This window comes from Pinus tabuliformis, chromosome J (genome assembly GCF_031772625.1).
Source record: "Pinus tabuliformis cultivar Carrire ecotype Pingquan chromosome J, CPIR1, whole genome shotgun sequence".
In the NCBI taxonomy this organism is placed as follows: domain Eukaryota; kingdom Viridiplantae; phylum Streptophyta; class Pinopsida; order Pinales; family Pinaceae; genus Pinus; species Pinus tabuliformis.
Window position 1 is genome coordinate 1212006428 of NC_142295.1, and position 18863 is coordinate 1212025290.

Below are 18863 nucleotides of genomic sequence, written 5' to 3' on the forward strand. Positions count from 1 at the left end.
CTTACAAGGGCTTGAACTTAACTACCCTACCATTGACAAACATGCTTACATAGTCTTTAAGGCTGTAAAAAAATTTCAGGCGTACTTTCTAAAGAATTATTGCGTAGTACTTGTGCCACACCCAACAATCAGATCGTTGTTCATTCACCAAGAGTTGGGTGAACAAATGGTGAATTGGATGATTGGCTTACAAGAATACGATCTTTAGTTCAAACCAGTTCACACCATCAAAGGCCATGGTATTTTCCATCTGATATCCGATTCGGTAAACACAATGGAAGATGATGCTTTTGGATGGGAGCAAGAGATTGAAATGTACAATATTGAATGTGTTGACCCCAATGATATACCAAGCTCTTGGTATGCAGACGTGCGAAAATATCTCAAGTGCGGTACTCTTCCCTCTCACTGATCTGCTAAAAACAAAAGGGCAATCAGATTGAAAGCCTTATCTTATTATTTTAGACATGGAGTGAGTTTCAGGAAGCACCACAACGAAGTCCAGCTCAGATGCTTGGAAGCACCAGATTTGGAAAAGTTTTTGCGCGACCTCCATGATGGACCAACTGGAGGACATTTCGCGGGTGACACAATGTCGTAAAAAATTATGCGGGTTTGTTTTTATTGGCCCACACTCTTCAAGGATGCTCACTCTTATGACCGCAAGTGTCTGGTTTGTTAGAAATTTGTCGGTCGAGAAAAAAAGTCATCCACCCCATTACATCCCATCATTGTAGAAGAACCATTTCAACAATGGGGCTTGGATGTTATCGGTGATATTTGTCCACACTCGTCGAAGCAGCACCGTTATATTCTCACTACTACAAATTATTTCACGCAGTGGATGGAACTGGTTCCCCTCAAGCAAGTGAATGATCAGGAAGTCATCAACTTCCTCAAACATAATATTATTGCCACGTTTTGTGTTCTGACTTCACATGCTTTTTACAATGCAACACATTTCTAATTGTTGAAACTTTATGATTTTGCATTAGAAAATGGTATTGTATTGAAACACTCATCTCATTATTATCCACATGGAAATGGTCTTGCTAACTCAACCAATAAAAATATTATCCGCATAATAAAAAAGCCCGTCTTCTTTGAACAGAGGAATTGGCATTCTACTTTGGTGAATGCCCTATGGGTTGAATGTGTCATACCTAAACCTTCTCTGAATACATCTCCTTACTTCATTAGAGGAAATTTCAACCTAAAAGTGCCCATGAAATTTTCATGTAATTTCCATGTCATAATATGTAAACCAATCAAAATATTTTAGATTTAAAAAGAGGCACATGTCTTAAATAATTTTAAATTGTTTAATTTGGGTATTTGTAAAATATTTTATTATTAACTTGGGTATTGGTGAAATAATTTATTATTAATTTTGGTATCTATGAAATATTTTATTAATATTATTTACCTACCTTACCCAATGAATTAGAATATCAGAAACGTTATTTACGCAATGTAAATTTTGATATTAGTGAAAGAATATATATTAAAAAAGTGATCTCATTTAACATTAATATCCATGCAAAAAAACACCAAAAAAAATAGTTAAATAGTCAAATATAAGATAGTTAAATAGTTATAAATAAAATATAGTTATAGTTAAATAGTTGAAAGTAGTTAAATAGCTATAAATAATTTAAATATAAAATAGTTAAATTACTTAAGTATAAGAGTAAGGAAACAGGGAGGACGAGGGAGTAGAGAAGCTAGGGTTGGAGTTGAAGACAGGGTTTGGGATTCAGGGTACCATGGCGGGAGTGCAGGGGGGGAGTGTTGCTCCCTCCTACAGCCAAGCAGTCACAAGAGGAAGTCAAGACGCGGGAAAGAAACATTTCAAAAACCACTGGACAAGATCTCAGAAACCAGAAGTCAGGGGACATCTGGAAGAAGCAAAGATCAGGATCAGGAAGGGAATCAACAAGAAACGAGAAAAGAAAAGGATAATGGAGGTAGTAGTGAAAAACTGGCTTCCAGAAAGACTACTGGAGTCTGCAAGCCCAAGTCAGGCATTATTCCTCAGGTCATATTGAGCAACCCAGCGATACAAGCTCATAGAGATCATATGACGGAGCATGCAATCATATGCAAGTTCATGGGGCTATGGCCGACGGAAAGGGCATTACATGTCTGGATAAGGAGCCATTGGAAGCCAAAGGGAGAAATACATTTACATCTGGGTTCTAAGGGCTTTTTCAGATTAGTGTTCGCAAGCCTAGAAGACAAAGACATAATGTTTGAAGGGGGGGCCTATTTCTATGCTGCGGAAGGACTCTACATGCGGCCATGGATGATGAACTTTGTCCCAGAACGTGAAACATTCACACCAGTACTGGTTTGGATCAGACTATATTCCCTTCCATGGATTATTAGCTGCCCGAATCTTTGAAAACCATAGGCAACAAGCTGGGACATTTTCTAAAAATCTCAGAGGCAACTCTGAAAGGAAGATATACCTCCTTTACCCGAATATGTGTGGAAATGGATCTATCTGGAGGCCTGCCAGAAGCGATCATTTTAGAAGTATATGATGAAGAAAGGTTGCAGACAGTGGACTATCAGCACATACCATTTAGATGCCGCAAATTCCGTGAACATGGGCATCTATACAGAGACTGCCCCATAATCAACAGGGAAGATAACCAAAAAACCACTGTGGAGAGAGACCACGAGGGTTTCACCGAAGTCGGGAGTGAAGGAAAAGGAGGAAAGCGTCCACACAAGAAGGCAAATGAGGACAGACACACAAGACAAAACAGCTTCAAGATCCTGCAGGAAGAAGAGGGGAACAAGGAGACAATCCAATACATGGAGAATGTAACAAAGGAACATGATAGGGTAGCTAACATGGAGGATATCACAGTAGACAGCCAGAAAAAGGATGATCTACCAAGCCTTATGGAGATCAGTAGGGACCAGGAGATGACTCCAAGTGAAGCAGGAATAGAGGACCATGAGTTACAGGAGATTTTGGATAAGGAAAATCTAGACCTAGAAAAATTTCTGAAACAAGGAAAAAAATAGGGGTGGGCTCCCTGCCAAAAGAAGATTATGATAGAGTACAATAGCTCTTTCTTTGGAGGTCACAAGTGAAGGGAGTTGGAGTCAAAAGAAATCATGAAAGCCAGGAGCCAAGTGGGGTCAAGATGATGGAGAATCCTCAGGCATAATCTCCAAAGAACTCAGGTAGGAAAAGAGGAAGAAAGAGGCAGAATGAACTGCTGAACGAATGTGGAAAACTGTTGATCAACTCAGGTAAGATGAAAGATCTTACCAGTTATTCCTTTACTAACCTTTCTTAATGAAGTTCACAACCTGGAACATTAGAGGAATAGGGAATAGAAGGAAACAAAGAAATCTTAGTAAAAGAATGAAAGAAGAAAAACCAGACATGGTTTTTATTCAGGAGACAAAATGTTCGATGGAAAATATAAGATATATTCATAATAATTGGTTATTCAAATATGAGTATTTAGAGGTTAAGGCAAATCGCTCAGCGGGGGCGATTCTCACTTTGTGGGACCCACAGAAATTGGGAATTTTGGATGCTGAAGCATCCAGGAACTATCTCTCCCTAATATGTCAACCTGTAGGGGACAAGGAGATATACATGATTACAAATGTTTATGGACCTCAAAAGAAAGCAGACAAGCTCAAGCTTCTCACTTCCCTGGAGGAACTAAGAGCGAGACATCCCATTTTGCCCTAGATCATTGCCGGAGATTTCAATATGATAAGATCTCTTTCGGAAAAAAAAGGAGGCACTAGACAACTAGGCAGAGACTCCATGGCCTTCTATGACTTCATTATGAACATGAGGCTGGTGGACATTGAAACAATTAATGGAACCTTCACTTGGAACAACAAAAGGGGAGAGACCCATCAAGTTGCTTCCAAACTTGATAGATTCTTGATTTCAGAGGACCTCTTTCTCTAAGGACCTACCATGACAGCCTCCATTCTGCCCTTTGGAGGATCAGATCATTGGCATGTATAGCTGGAAGCCACCTTTATAGGCACTTTGAGAAACATAACTTTGAGGTTTGAAAATGCCTAGCCCTCACATCCTAATTTCACTAATAACGTTGAGACATGGTGGAGAGAGGAGTTGAATATTCAGGGCACAAAGATGTATATGTTGTAGCAGAAACTTAAACATATCAAATCCCGTCTTAAAGTTTGGAACAAAAATGAATTTGGAGACATCTTCAAAGCCAAAAGAGAAACTGAATTGAATCTCCAGGAGATCAGTCAGATCATCATCACAAATGGCTTCACCAAAGAGCTGCAAAAATTAACTGACTCTCTGCAGGAAGAATTGGAGAATCGATGCTTACAAGAAGAAATTTTCTTGAGGCAGAAATCAAGAATACAATGGATTAAAGAGGGAGAAAGAAACACAAAATTCTTCCACAAAACAATTATGGCTCACAGGGCACACAACAAAATCACTAAGATCAAATATTCTCAAGGCATTGAGCTTGTTTCTCATAGTGATATGGAATCGGTCCTTGTTCAACACTTCTGCAACATTGCAAACGAGCCTCTACAGGATAGATCTAGGTTCATTGACCATTTCACTCAGTATATCCCTCAGTTGGTTACCAGAAAGGACAACCACAATCTCACAGGCCAGTTTTGGAAGAGGAGGTCAATGAAGTGATTAATGAAATGCAGAGTGGAAAAGTGCCAGGCCTAGATGGATTCAATGTATACTTCTTCAAGGCCTGTTGGGGAACTATCAAACATGATATCCTCGAGGTTGTGGAAGACTCAAGAAGATCCAAAAAGGTTCTAAAGGCTTTGAATGCATCCTTCATAGCTTTCATTCCAAAGAAGGAAAATGCCATGACTCCGGATGGTTTTCGACCCATAGCCTTATGTAATGTGGTGTATAATATTATCTCCAAAGTAATAGCCAATCGACTCAAACCACTTCTACCCTCTCTCATATTGGAGGAGCAAACAGGCTATGTGGAGGGAAGACAAATCCTCAACAATATCAGCCAAGCTCATGAGGTGGTACAATGTCTCAAAAGTAACAAACAAGCTGGCATGATCATTCAGTTGGACCTCGTGAAAGCCTATGACAAATTGAGTTGGGCTTACATAAGAGAAATTCTAAAAGCCCATGGTTTTGATTAGAATTGGATAATATGGGTCATGGCATTAGTTACCTCAACCAGTTTTTCCATACTGCTTAATGGAGCTCCATCAAGGACCTTCACTCCCTCCAGAGGGTTCAGATAAGGAGATTCGCTTTCACCATTCCTCTTCGTCCTCATGATGGAAGGGCTAGGTAGAGTAATTAAAATGGCAAACACCGAAGGAAGAATTCAGGGTATCAAACTCACAGCAGATGGAGAGGAAAACACTCATCAACAATTTGTAAATGATATTATGTTGCAGGGCATACCTACAGTCAGGGAGGCCAGAGCAATAAAAAATATCTTAAATGACTTTGCTATGGCAGCAGGCACTGAGGTAAGGCTTAACAAGTCCAAAGTTTTTTTCTTTAACACTAATATTGCTATTCAGAGAAATATTACCATAATTCTTGGATTTCAAAGAGAACAACTACCTTCCAAATATCTTGGCATTCCTCTTACTAACAAACCTCTAAGCAAGAAAGTGTGGGATCCAATTTTAAATAAACTTCAAGACAAGATAAAAAAATGGACTTGCAAATCACTAAATCTAGTAGGACACCTTGTGCTCACACAAGCGGTCTTGTAGGCCATTCCCATTTATATGTTTTCAGCTCTTCCTACTCCTTAAGGTATTAAGCAGCTAATAAGAAACATACAAAAGGACTTTCTGTGGGGCAAAGGGGAAGAGAAAAAGAAGTGGGCTTTAGTAGCCTGGGACAAGCTTTGCAAGCCAAAGAGCCATGGTGGATTGCGGCTTCATGATCCTGAGACCCTCAGCAAAGTCTTGGGAGCCAAGCTTTGGTGGAGATGGATTAAGGAACTGAATGCCCCCTGGGTTAAGCTCTGGAAACAAAAATATGCCAAGCACTGGCAGGAGAAGGATCACATTAGAATTTCCGGGAAAATCAGGGGCTCCCATATTTGGAACCTTGCCTGGGATAATAAAAACATTGTTCAACACCATTGTTCTTGGGAAATTCGAGCAGGGGATCTTGCTCGATTTTGGGAGGATAACTGGCAACAAGAACCCAACACTTGTAGGGATGAATTTGCAAACCTCAAAAATGACATAGACAACAAAGGTATGGTTCTGGTAAAAGACTTCTTGGATCAGGGAAGAAATAATGGAAAATGGAGGGAGTGGAAGGCTCTAGGATACAACGATGAAAACCAGCTGAAAACCAAGGTAGAAGCCCTCACCAAGGAGCTAGAGCATAGAAGGATTCTTGTTTCTTCCTCAACAGATAAATTAAGACGGGGAAAGAACACTGAAGGAAACTTTAACCTCAAAGAGGCCAAACAGGAAGTCACAAGATTTAACTTTGTGAATCCTGATCAGATCTGGAAGAAACTTTGGCAAAGTCGGCATTGGATGAAAATAAAGCTGTTCATCTGGCTACTGCATCAAAGGAAATTATTAACTTGGGAGAATCTCCTCAAGAAAGGCTTCATTGGTCCTTCCAGGTGTTACCTTTGCGGTGCTCATGAGGAGACGATTAAACACATTCTCAACCTCTGTCCTTTCACTTCAAAGGTGTGGGACAGGGTGGCTGCTATTTTTAGACAAACTGATAGGGATAGTCTCAGCATATCCAACACTCTAAAGAACTGGAGGAAGAACTTCTCAGGGAATGAGATAGTTAATAAAGCCTGGATTCTGGTTCCAAATTTTGTCATCTGGCATGTGGAAAGAATGCAATAGGCAAATCTTCAAAAACAAAACACACAGGCCCCAACACATAATTGAGCAAATTTTAAGGCAGCTCAAAGACACAGTAAGAAGCTTGCTGAGGACCCTTCCTAAAGATCCTCCCCTACCCCATGAGGAGAGAATTTTACTTCACTTGGGTCTCCAGTTTATTAATCCTCTGGGAATAATGAAGATAGTGAGGCTTCTAAACACATGTGCCACCTTCTGGAAGCCTCCTCCTTATGGTTTCTTAAAGGTTAATATTGATGGAGAAGCTAAGGGAAACCCAGGATTAGCGGGCTTTGGGGGTGCCATAAGAGACGATCAGGGACAAATACAGATAATCTTCCATGGCCACTTGGGGAAGGCCACAAACAACATGGCTGAGCTCTTGGCATTAGAGCAATGCTTGGAAATCCAGGTGAATTCATGTTCACACAATGTTATAATTGAAGCGGATTTGGAATTAATTATTAAAGCGGCTAAGAAGATTAGCAATGGAACCTCTCCATATAAAGTGTCGAAGCACTAGAAGCTCTTGCAGGTTTTTTACCGCATCCATTCTCACCTGTGAACCCTTAAAACTGTCATATTTTCTCATGTGAAAAGGAAGGCTAATATGTTAGCGGATCATTTGGTGAATGAAGGAGTCACAAATAGGGACAGGGATTCTAGGTATGCATGGGATTTGCTTCCCTCAAGTAAATTTCAGGAGGACTGTCTATGTCACGCTACCCAGGAGATATGGAACTATGGACTAACAGGTTGGATCAAAGGAACCCTGAAGACTAGCAGGAAGTTGGAGGACTCCACACAGTCTAACCAGCCATGGTTTGGTTATTCCAAGGTCTAGATCCCCTTTGATTGAGTGATGAATGGTTTGACTCGGATTGCTCCACAGGATGGGGTAGCCCTCGTCGTTTGGCTTAGGTGGTGGTTGACAAAGAATCCAGGTGAACAGGATTGGCTCAGGTACTCCTCGCTAGAAGGAATCAAGGGACAACACGTGGTGAAAGGACGTGTTTGTTTTTACGCGAGTCAACCGGTCCAATACCACAAGCGGTATATTGGGCGGGGTCTGAACGGTTTCTGTTTTTTCTATGTTTGGCTCTGATTCCACTCTTTGAGAAACACGTTGTAGAATGAGGAGAGAGAAAACCTCCCTCATCGAGCAGTTAACTCTCGCGTTTCTCATCCTTCCGATATCCACGATAACCGTTGGGACCCTATAGAAGGGGGCTATCCACGCCCCCTCGACAGGGGGTCCTGCCGCCCCCCCCTGTGACCCCCCCGCTGTGCAATTGGCACAATGAGTGGGGGGCCTCTGCCCTCCCTCTTACCCCCTGGTTCACTACATAGGTTAGTCGTGGAAATAATATAACACAACCCAACATTCTCCCACTTGTTGTTTTCTTTCCACTGGGAGCCACATGAGAGTTTAGTCATTTTTCTAGCCTTGAAACGCCCATTGTTTCTCTACACCAGGAGAACTTCTCAGAGCTCACAGATTTTGTCAATGCATTTGCAGTATTCTTCAAAGTGTCCACCTTTACCAACAACACCTTTTTGTCTTCTATCATATCCCTCACAAAGTGATACTAAACATCAATGTGCTTTGTCTTTGAATGATAAGCAGGGTTCTTTGCCAAGAAAATTGCACTTTGGCTGTCACAGTCTATCCTTATAGCTCCCTGTACTAACCCCATAACTGAACACAATCTCTGCAACTAAACTGCTTCCTTGCTTGCATGAGTGGCTGCCATGTATTCTGCCTCTGTAGTTGATAGTGCCACTACAGATTGTTTCTTACTCATCCAACTAACTGCACCTCCAAATAGGTTAAACACATACCCATTTGTAGATCTTCTCTGATCCAAATCTCCAGCCCAATCTGCATCAACAAAGCCACGGATATCTAAAACTCTATCCAATCTTGGTCTCCTTGGTAGTACAAACCATGATCACTAGTGCCACGCAAATACATGAAAACCCGCTTCACTGCTGTCCAATGCTCCTTCCCTGGTTTTGACATAAACCTGCTCAATACTCCCACTACATGTGCAATGTCTGGTCTAGTATAGACCATTGCATACATCAGGCTACTGACTACACTTGCATATGGAACACGAGACATATCCTCTTCCTCTTATTGTGTCTTGGGACACTATTCAACAAATAACTTTACACCTACAGGAATAGGAACCTTCATCGGTTTACTATCCCACATATTAAACCTCTACAGTATTGTCTCGACATACTTCCTCTGGTTTAATCAGAGTTTCCTCTTTGCCCGATCTCTTTTAATTTCCATGGCCAAAATATAGTTTGCAGCACCAAGATCTTTCATGTCGAATTTGGAGGACAATTGGGTCTTCAAATCCTGCATAATTTCTTTGTCATTTCCAACCAGCAACATATCATCCACATACAAGACCACATAAATAACACGATCACCAATTAATTTAAAATACAGATAATGATCTACTTTGCTTCTGGTGAAGTCAAGTCCTCATATAAATGTATCAAATTTCTAATACCACATCGTTGGTGACTGTTTTAACCCATACAAAGACTTCTTTAACTTGCATACCAGTTCTTTCTTACCCTTCACCGCAAAGCCTTCAAGTTACTTCATGTAGATCTCCTCTTCTAGATCCCCACAAAGAAATATTGTCTTCACATCCATCTATTCTACCTCAAAATCAAAAGCAGCATCAACAGATAAAAGTAACCTAATAGAAGTTACCTTGGCAATAGGAGAAAAAATATCACCAAAATCAATTCCTGACACCTGGGAATAACCTTTTGCTACCAACCGAGCTTTGTATTTCTCCACCTTTCCTTCTGCATTTCTCTTCTTCTTGAACACCCATTTGCTTCCAATGAATTTCCTTCCAGCCGGCAACTCCACCAGATCCCAAACCTCATTTTTGTGCAAAGATGCCATTTCATCAACCATGGCCTCTTTCCAGAGTTTTCCATCCTCTGAATCTACTACTTTCTTCATCGTTCTGGGATCATCATCAGTAATAGATAAAGAAAAAATTGAACAGAAAGTAGATGGACTATACCTTTCTGGCTGCCTTCTTTCTCGAATTGATCTTTTTACACCCGGAGTTTGTGGCTCTTCATCTTCTGATTCCTCCTCTACTATAGAGTCTGATTCTTCCTCCTTTAACTCAAACTCTATCTTCTCAGGTTCCTTTGGTTGGACTTCATGTTTAATAACATCTTTCACCTCTCTGAACACCACATCTCAGTTGTACACAACCTTCCTTGTTGTTGGGTTCCAAAGCTTATAACCCTTTAAACCATCCTTATACCTAATAAAGATGCACATTTTAGATTTACTATCCAACTCGGTTCGTTTCTCCTTTGGAACATGTACATATGCATCACATCCAAATACCCTCAGATGTGAAAGAGAGGGTTTCTTACCAGTCCATACCTCTTGTGGAGTCTTATCCTCCAACGCTAATGAAGGTGATCTGTTGACTAGGTAACATGCTGTCTCCACCGCCTCTGCCCAGAATTCCTATCCTAACCTGGTACCATTGAGCATGCTTCTTGCCCTTTCCATCAACGTCTTGTTCATTCTTTCTGTAACTCCATTTTGCTGAGGTTTATATGGAGTATTCTTTTGTCCTGCTATACCACACTTCTTACAAAATTCTTCAAATTCCTTACTGCGAAACTCTCCACCGTTATATGTCCTCAGCACCTTTATCTTCTTCTTTGTCTGGTTTTCCAGCAGAGCCTTAAATTCTTTAAACCTGTCAAAGACTTCAGATTTCTTCTTAAGGAAATATATCCATGTATTCCTTGAGAAGTCATCTATAAATGATACTTAGTACATAGACTTACCCAATGATGGAACCTTCACACATCCAAACACATCACTGTGCACAAGCTTTAATATCTGTTTCTCCCTCTTACCACCAGAGGGGAAACTCACACAATTTTGCTTTCCATATACACAATTTTCATAGAAATCAAAATCCAAAGAGCTATTACTCATACCTTCTACCATACCTTTACCATGAAGTATTCGAAGGCCCTTGTCTCCAATATGTCCAAGCCTTTGATGCCACAACATGGTCTTCTCTCCAGAGACCACTAGATTTTCAGCTCCACTTTCAAAAACCACAGAAATGTTGCACCCATCAACAACAGTGCTACCTTGAAGCTTGTATAGAGTTCCAATCTCCCCGAACCATCTTGCAGGTATCTTCCTCGAACACTGTCTTTACACCTGCATCATCCAGCTTGCTTACAAAAATTAGATTTCTAGCCAATGCAGGAATATGTAGAACACCCGGAAGTGTTCTAACCCTTCCACCTTGCAACTTCAACTTTACTTTTCCACAACCAATGATTCTAGCCTTCCTATCATCCCCCAAGAAGACATCACCACCATTGTATTTCTCATACTCGCAGAACCACTCTCTATGGGGAGTGAAGTGAAAGGATGCACCTGAGTCAATCAACCATGCCTCATGATCTACATGTGTACTTGAAGAAGCCAAGTACACATCCCCACCTTCATCTGAGGTGGTTTTCACCTCTACAGAAGGAGCATCATCAGATCCCTTTCCTTAATTAGGAGCTTTAGATTTACAGTCCCTTTTGAAGTGCCCTTCTTTTCCGCATTTCCAGCACACCACCTTTAAAGGTTTTCCTGGACATTTAGATCTCCCACTCGATGACTTATTTTTGTTTCTATTCTGGGACCATCCTCATACAAACAAGGCTTCACCATTCGGCTCTCCATATTTTTCCATCTCATCTCCTCTGTCAGCAAGGCTGAGACTATTTCATCAAACTGCAAGGCAGTTGCATTGCTACCTATTGCAATAACCAGACTATCCCATGAATCTGGTAGAGAACACAACAAACTGATGCACTTATCTTCATCTGAAATTTTAATATCAATAGATGCTAACTAATTTACCATAGTATTAAATGCATTCAGATGCTCTGTCACCGAGTCTCCATATTTCATCCTCAAGTTATACATATTTTTCCAGAAGAACAGTTTATTCACCAGAGACTTAGATTGGAACAAAGTCCCTAACTTGTCCCACAAAGCCTTTGCCATAGCTTCCCCTGATGCATTCAAAAATACTGAATCTGAGACACACAATTGTATTGCGCTTTTTGCCTTTCGATCCAACTTCTTCCATTCTTCATCGGTCACTCCCGTTGGTTTAGTACTCGGATCTACCATGATTCACTGATCTTTATCCACCAATAGATCCTCCATCTTGAGTTTCCACAACTCAAAACTCTGACCATTAAATTTCTCGATCTCTATATTTCCACTGCTTTCCATCCTCTTTTACCACCAGAATTGATCTTGCAGATCTCCCACTGAACTGGGTCTACCACAGGCCCGAGCGAAACCTCTCAGCAACAAAGGCGCCCCCTTGAAGCCAAAACAACTCTAATACCAAATGTAGGTTTTAACCCTGTACAGAAATTACCTGCATATGAATTCTAAAAAATAGAAAATAAATAATTTTAGAGCATAACACATAAAACATATATACACAGAGATTTTCCCTGTATCCCAAAAGCGGCACTACTAGCTTGATTTTTCATTATATTCTTTTCAATGTTACAATACATATTTATACATGCCGAAGCATCCAATACCATGGACGGAAAACCATAGGTAGGTTTGCCCAACCTAATATAGGGTCCAATTTATTTTTTTTCCCGGGGTGCTGCCCTGGACCCCGTAAAGGGGGGCTACCTGCCCCCCCCGGACAGAGGGGGTTGCCACCCCGCTGTGATCCCCCCGTTGCGTAATCGGCGCAACAAAGGGGGGGCTCTGCCCCCCCTCAAATCCCCCGGTTCACTACGTAGGTTAGTCGTGGAAAGAATATAACACAACCCAACAGATCAACGGTGGCGATTGTTTGTGCATTTTGGTTGGACCTATTGAAAATGCAACAAGATGATGGAGCTTAGTGGAAAGGAGTCGCCTTCACTAAGTGGGCTCGCAGGCTATTTTTGGCGCAAAGTCTATTTTTAGACTATGTCTATTTTTAGACATATGGATCATGGTCTACGAGTTGCAGGATGCTATTTATGGATGATTGGTCATGTTGGGAAAAATAGATGGACTTCTATTTTTGGTTCACAGCGGAGTGATTAGAGTCTATTTTTAGACTGCCAGGCTAAAAATAGAAACAGTCAAATATTATTAGCCCTTAGTAATATTTGGACTCTAAACATTATCTTATTCTCTTGGAGCACTTCAGTTTGAGCTACAGATGTGGCACATGTAGCTGACGAAAGGAATCACGTGGTTTCTTATGTGTTAGTTGAGCTATTGCATGGAGGACTTTAGTTAGAACTCATGCATGTGAGTTCTGTGGAGTTGGATGTGGAGTTGATGGAGTTGTGTTTAGTTTGACTTAGTTGAACTAGTTGTATTTAGTCTAACTAAAGAATACACTAGTGATGAGTTGTGTGAATTGATTGTTAATTAATTCACTAATTATTAACTCATAAAGAAACTAAAGAATACATCAGTTAACTCAGTGCATGGACAGTTCAATAGAGGCAGGTGTTAGAGGTAAGTGAAAGGGTGAGTTGTGACTATCAGTTGTGCATGAGATTTGCACATGCATGGATTAAGTAATGCCAATGAGGATTGCGCAGTGTGGGCCAATATCAAGGCAATTGTTGCTTGTGCTCACGTGATTTCTCTTGCAGGATTGCGCAGTGGAGGTAGGCAAAGCAGTGGAGGATATTTGAGTTGTGATTGATCAGATCTAAGCTAGTTTTGTGTGTAACAGGTGGAGATAGTACTGAGTACTTGTGAGGAGTATTGTACTATGTATTTTTACATGTTCTCAATCATTATAATATACAGATAGTTGGGGGTTTTCAGCTGTATGCTTTCCCCGGGTTACATACTGTGTTAATGTGCGCATGCGATTGATGTTTCATTGTTTTTAATGCTGCTAAATTGACGATCAACGTAGAGGAGGTTATGTATTATGCATGTATTCTGCAATAGTGTATAATCGGGATAATCTCTGTGAATAAGTGTCATATTATTCAAAATTTCTACATGGTATCGGAGCTGGTTGATTTGTAGAAAATGTTCTACAGGATATCAAAGCGGGATTGATCATCAGATCTATTATTCAGAAAGTGTTTACATTTTATTTCTTTAGGCAGAGTCTGTAATTGGGCCAGGTATCCTCTAGATTCATCCTTCTTTGGGAAGGTGAGATATCCGGTGAATGCCCATACAGTCGATCTCTGTACAAGAAATACTTTGTTCTCACGAATTTTAGATCAGAAGCGGTTAAGTTTTGAGCTGGTGGAATGGCGCTCAAGGATAAACTCAGAAACATCAAAGATGAGAATGGAGATGCCATAGATTGTCCGCAGAAGAAGAAAAATAAGCAAGCTGTTGGATCTGCAGTGGGAGAGGCCTTAGCCTCGCAGTTTGAGCTGGATTTTTCATTGATCGCATGCTTGGTATCAAGTGTGATGGGATCAGTATGGTTCTTGGATAGTGGTGCATCTTCTCACATGATAGGAGATCGAGATTTGTTTTCTGATTTGGATGAGAAAGATCTTGGAGTGCACATTGAGATGAGCGACGATGGTAGATACAGTGCGATCAGTATCGGTACCATTTCCTTTGAGAGGGAGTCTGGTAAACCCTTCAGATTGAAGGAAGTGATGCATGTTCGAGGATTGAAGAAGAATCTTATCTCTGTGGCGATGTTAGAAGACAAGGGATATGATGTTGTTTTCAGCAAGGGAAAGGCTTTCCTGCGCAGTAAGTCAACTGGAGAAACCCGAAAGATAGGGGTTCGAGTGAGGAACCTTTATTAGTTGCATGTAGATGCATGCAAAGCCTTGAGCAGCGAGGCAACTGATGGAGACTTGGTGGTTGAGAGGGAGCGTATATTACCTCTCAACATGCAGAGCCAGAAGAAGTCTCAGACGATTGTGGAGGAGCCACGATTGGTGCAACAACTTCAGGAGGTTGTGGAGCAGGCACAACAAGGGAAGCTGACAGGAGATCGAGTAGATACATCTACACATACAGAGACCTCCAGTAGGGGGAAACTTTGAGCCAGGTGGACTGAGTGATCGCATGCAGCCATACCTCCAGGTAGGAGGTGGGGTGATATAGAGTGATCGTCCCAAGGAGGAGGGGCAGGATCCTTGAGGTACCCAACCTATTGGATGAGACCTTGCTATGGGAGCCCCGATGTGGAGTAGAAAGAACTGATTGATTGGGTAGAGACAGATGCAGATGGGGCAGCAGAGAGAGCGACAGTGTAGGGAATCCCAGGACAACGCATAGCTAGCAGGCTGTAGCAATGCGAGAGGCACAAGTGTTTTTCACAGTGCTAGGTGGCACAGAGAGGTGTGCAATGGTGCGAGATGCATGGAGATGTTGCAGTAGCACAGATGTCAGAGAGGGAGCACTTGTTAGCAGCAGGTAGAGCTTCAGCATCAGAGTATGTTCCTAGCCCAACAAAGTGGTCAGTTGGGAGTGTTTTTGTTCCAAGTGTTGTTGGAGCAAGTGGACCGGGAAAATGTGTTGCATGCAGAACATTCCAGAGTTGCGGGATAGGGGTTGCAGATAATCCATATGTTGTTGAGAGGGAGTGTTGGAAATGCAACAAGATGATGGAGCTTAGTGGAAAGGAGTCGCCTTCACTAAGTGGGCTCGCAGGCTATTTTTGGCGCAAAGTCTATTTTTAGACATATGGATCATGGTCTTTGAGTTGCAAGATGTTGTTTATGGATGATTGGTCATGTTGAGAAAAATAGATGGACTTCTATTTTTGGTTCACAACGGAGTGATCAAAGTCTATTTTTAGACTGCCAGGCTAAAAATAGAAACAGTCAAATATTATTAGCCCTTAGTAATATTTGGACTCTAAACATTATCTTATTCTCTTGGAGCACTTCAGTTCGAGCTACAGATGTGGCACATGCAGCTGACAAAAGGAATCACGTGGTTTCTTATGTGTTAGTTGAGCTATTGCATGGAGGACTTCAGTTAGAACTCATGCATGTGAGTTCTGTGGAGTTGGATGTGGAGTTGATGGAGTTGTGTTCAGTTTGACTTAGTTGAACTAGTTGTATTTAGTCTAACTAAAGAATACACTAGTGATGAGTTGTGTGAATTGATTGTTAATTAATTCACTAATTATTAACTCATAAAGCAACTAAAGAATACATCAGTTAACTCAGTGCATGGACAGTTCAACAGAGACAGGTGTTAGAGGTAAGTGAAAGGGTGAGTTGTGACTATCAGTTGTGCATGAGATTTTCACATGCATGGATTGAGTAATGCCAATGAGGATTGCGCAGTGTGGGCCAATATCAAGGCAATTGTAGCTTGTGCTCACGTGATTTCTCTTGCAGGATTGCACAATGGAGGCAGGAAAAGCAGTGGAGGAGATTTGAGTTGTGATTGATCAGATCTGAGCTAGTTTGTGTGTAACAGGTGGAGATAGTACTGAGTACTTGTGAGGAGTATTGTACTATGTATTGTTACATGTTCTCAATCATTATAATATACAGATATTTGGGGGTTTTCAGTTGTATGCTTTCCCCGGGTTACATACTGTGTTAATGTGCGCATGCGATTGATGTTTCATTGTTTTTAATGCTGCTAAATTGATGATCAACATAGAGGAGGTTATGTATAATGCATGTATTCTGCAATAGTGTATAATTGGGATAATCTCTGTGAATAAGTGTCATATTATTCAAAATTTCTACAAGACCCGAAAAATGTTTAGAGCGTTATGCTTTAACTTTTGTCAGGTCCGTTTGTCTATTTGTCAGTTTTCAGTTTGACTTGTGGTGGGACCTGTTGTGGATCCATGGCGAGTTATGGACTTGGCCTCCAAGGTTTTCTTGGCTCCTTGTGCTTTGTTTAGCGGTTCTCCTCGGTTTTACTGTTTAGATTATCTTAGTTTTGGGTGATTGGTTTGGTTTGGCCTGTCCGATTGACGGTTGAACTCTCGCAGAACAGGTGTGGCTCCTTGTAAATTATGAATATTTGACTAAGTTTAATATAAGGTCCTACTCTTTTTTCATAAATCAACAATTTTATATTAATTCGTAGAATACATAAGATACAAAACGGTCTGCACACAAAGACATAGCCAAAACTTCATCGCATGCTCAAACTGTCACTGAGTAGTTGAAACTTCATCTACTAACCCCGAGGCTAACCACACAGGGCTACTTAAAGAGGGGTTTGAAACATCAAAACAGTTCATCATATCAGGCGACTGGACAAAAGAAACAAAAGGAAAGATAGAGGACTAGGAGGACCTCTATAGTTACTAGATACCAGGATCATAGAAGTCAGGAACATAACACACCAAAACTAGAAGAGATAATAGAAGCAGAGAAGCCATTATAGCTTTAAGATTACATAATCTGAACTAGGAGCACTCGGGCCGGCCGCTGTAGTCATTTTCTCAGGCTACGGATTCCTCTGAGGAGTGGGGCGCTTCACCTAACAGGTGTCAATCACCTCCTCCATAACCTCCCCTGCAGCCATGGATCCCTGACGTATGGAGTGCTTGAGGAGACTGATGAGGACACTCAGTTTCTGTGAGAGGACTCCGACTTCCTGAGTCAGGGCATTGAGATTGAATTCTATGGCATCAAGCTTTGCCAAATTTTCTGTCTGGTGAGTTTTTTGGATGTCTTCAGCCTGCATGTTGAGCGCCTTTGCTAGCATTGTTTTCATCATCCACATTTATCCCTGGGTTCAAACAAATTGATTTGCTCTTGTAGTTGTAGTGCCTGCATCATAAAACCATTCCACTTCCTTCTCTAGATCTTGCTCTTCCAAATGTTCTTCCTCCTCTGTTACTGCTGCTTCGAGCTCTTCTATTTTGCGCTTTTCTTTCTGGGTAGTGCGGGTTTCATACACCTCCAGGGCTTTCTGCAAGTCCCGGTTCGTGAAAACATTCTGGCTTCCTTCACGCACCATAATGCTATTGCAGGTCGCGGAAACACTGAAAATCCTAGCCTCACCGCAATTGTTAATTCGTAGGCTGTGAGAGAGCATTATTCTAATCTTCCAGTGGATAGCCTTAGATATAGTAGAAGGAGGGCAGGCCTGGCTTGTGATCTCCCACTTCGCGTTGGATAGGTGTTGATCCTACCATGATAACTGTTGTTACGAATTCCCAATTCCTGTTCATGATACGTATCCAGAGCTTTAACTCTGCCCCATTTGAGCCTATTGGTTGATCGCCATGTGTCCTCCCCTGTGTTTTGTTGACGACGCTAACCATATTTTTTATTGGATGTCCTCCTCATTCAATGCACTTTGTTCGTGTGAATGATTTCCCACTCTTCCTTATGTCCTTCATGGGTCTGTCACCCGATGTTCCTTCGATTGGCTATCTTCATCCGCTATTAAGGCGTAATCCTTTGTACTCCTACACCACTTCTTCCTTTAACGAATGTCTTGTCTCAAGAGAAGTGAGCACTTATTCCAAAGTTTAGTGCATGTGGCATCATGCCAACAAGTGTCCGGGTAGGTGAAGTGGTGATCGATCCTGTAGTTTTCCAGACAATCAGCCACCGTGTTTGCCTTTCTTCTCACTGCTTGCAGGATGATTCCGTAGAGGCTTGAGAGGTACTCTGCTATGAGCTCTGTTGCCTTAGCCAGCCTCCAATGCTTTTTTACCTTACTTGGTTTCGCCCCCATCTGCATTCTCCTTGCTGCATTGATGGCCAAAAGAGAATCCCCTTCCACCACTGTTGCTCCTGTTTTTAGGCGAATAATAATTCGTAACCCTTGCTCTAAAGTTGCAAATTCCATTTCATTGTTACTTCCTTCACCCAACGATTGACTGAAAATATGTTGTATTTCCCCTTTGTAATCCCGAAGAACACCTCCTATACCTGCCAGACCAGGATTCCCACGAGAAGCCCCATCAAAGTTGAGTTTGTGAAAGCCTGTCAGTGGTGGAGACCAAACATTC